We start from the raw sequence: 2070 nt of genomic DNA, 5'->3' as shown, positions 1-2070 counted from the left end.
CGCGGCCCCTTTCGCTGCCGGCAGCCGCCCGGGAGCTGCGGAGCCCGCCCCGAGACAAAAGGAAGCTGGGGAGGGAGCAGGGAGGGCTGGCCAACTCCGGAGAAACGCTTAGGACAGCGAAAAGCACGAGTGCCGTGCAGCATGTGTTAAGAATTGCTTCATTATTCAAATGGCCTAATAATTGTTTCCCTTTCAGCCTGCTCCACGCAAAAGTTATTCCGAGGCAGGCTGTGAAGGTACGAGACAAAACTCCTGTTAAGGCTTCATTACTCCGGTTTGTTTTGCATAGGCAGATTATGCAGGTTCAAGCAAGAACTAGTTTAAAGCAGGGTTTAAAACAGGAGGGAGGAGAAGGAAAGCACGCTAGGCCTTATGCTGACTGAAGAGCTACTAGAGGCTTAAGACTCCCTTTCCACTCTTACCTGAGCCCCCAGAGTCACCAGGACACAACCTCCTCCAGCGAGCCAGCCATGAGGCAAGGAGGGCAGTGCTGCGAAGGGGGTGTTTTTATCCCCCCCAGCCTTGCCCACCGCCGAGTTTCAGCCAGTCCTGCTGCCCTCCCTCAGCCCAGCACCTGTGCAAGGGGCCGGCCCCGTGGAGCGGCCGCTCTTGCCCGTCAGTCCAGGCCGTTAGGGAGAGGCTGATGGACATTGTTTTCACCTGGTCAGAATCGCTGATGTTTTTGTCCCCCCAGAGCTCCAAATTATCCTCCTTTCACAGCTGGGGAGCTAAGACTTGCCTGAGTTGTAGCCAAGCCATGGCTTTGAATCCAGCTGTGAGTTCCCCTCCGTGTGCTCAGGTTCAGACGGTCCGTTCTTTCTGCTCCTCAAAGGTTCCCTCATGGGTTTAATAACATGTGAACTGCTCCGTTTCAGCAGCAGTGCAGCTGATGCTGATGGAATTCCTGTTTGGTCTCCTTGGCAGGGCTGCAGATTGACAGAGTGCTCACTGGAGAAAAATCTGCTTTGGGTGGTAGCTGTCAGTGCGTCTTTTCTGGTCTCCGTGTGCCATATTTTTGTAAGAATAAAGAAAAAAGCGTGCAAGGAAATACCTTCCATGTTTGCATAAAAATGAGCTTTTAATTAGCAATAATTACCTCAGTTTGGGGTATGCCTTATGTCGTAATAAATAAATGGGACTTAGAACCCGAGGGACACTTTTCCACCTGATGGAGAGCCCCAGGGAATGATCCACGGTGAGGTGAATAAGCTGCTCGGCTACAACACGCGTCCAGCAGTAGCAGCAGGAACCGCCTGCGGTTTCCCCTGACGTCAGGTTAGAAAAGTGGCCGTCACAGTTTCCTCACGGGGAGCCCCACATCACGTCGTAGGAGGCACTACCGGGCTGCCCGTGTGTGTGTGTGGTGCTCATCTTCCTCAGGAACGGTCTGCTTGTTGTCGGGGAGCCCTTTGAGGCGTCTAGAAGCTACTCCAAGGGATGAGACATTAGAGAAAAACACGCAGGGAGGCCAAGTTCATCTGTCATTTACAGCAGCCCGTGTATGCGAAATGCATAGAGGGGCTGTATTGCTATTGCAAAACTGTCCGAGTCTGCAGATGGAAAACAGATTGAAAGTTGCTCGCTGACTCTTTTATCTTAGGTCTCCTGAGGAGATTTGAAACAGCAACTGGTGCTCAGGAAGCTTTTCCTGGTGAGAGCAGGATACTGGTACATCGTTCCGCACATCGCTGTCTTTCATCCAGCTGTATCTGAGGGACGCAAAGATAGCCTTGCAAACATAAACATTGACTTCCAGAGGCTGCAGCCAGGCACCATTGCCCCTCCTGCTGTTAGCCTGTGCTGAATTTACCTTCCTACTAATCTGTGCTCGGTTATCCCCAACACATTTCTGAGTGGGCTGCTGAAGCCCCGAGAAGGTTTCTGAAGTTGGATAGGGGGGAATCCCTTAACCGGGACAAAATTGTCCTATGCAAAGAGGGGTCCTCTCTGGAGGGAGGGTGATGAGGAAGGGAAGAGGTAGGAAGGCCCCTCAAGCCGTATCTCACCTGCCATCCTTCAAGGCTTGTTGGCTTCAGGGCCATGGGGCTCTGTGTCAGTCTGGAAAAGGAA

General features: G+C 52.5%; 1 long non-coding RNA gene across 2 annotated transcripts in view; it reads right to left on the bottom strand.

Annotated features, from left to right (window-relative positions):
• Positions 1 to 459, bottom strand: part of LOC112943597 — a 10490-nt gene extending 10031 nt beyond the window's left edge. For both annotated transcript variants that reach the window (XR_003248629.1, XR_003248630.1), the window contains exon 1: positions 423 to 459. This is a non-coding gene — a long non-coding RNA (uncharacterized LOC112943597). The remainder of the gene's footprint in view (positions 1 to 422) is intronic.
• Positions 460 to 2070: the final 1611 nt, after the last annotated feature.

The sequence above is a fragment of the Nothoprocta perdicaria genome, unplaced genomic scaffold (genome assembly GCF_003342845.1).
Source record: "Nothoprocta perdicaria isolate Ctin4 unplaced genomic scaffold, notPer1 scaffold_15, whole genome shotgun sequence".
NCBI lineage: Eukaryota > Metazoa > Chordata > Aves > Tinamiformes > Tinamidae > Nothoprocta > Nothoprocta perdicaria.
Note: the sequence above shows the minus strand (reverse complement) of the source record. Positions and strands in the feature narration are given on the sequence as shown.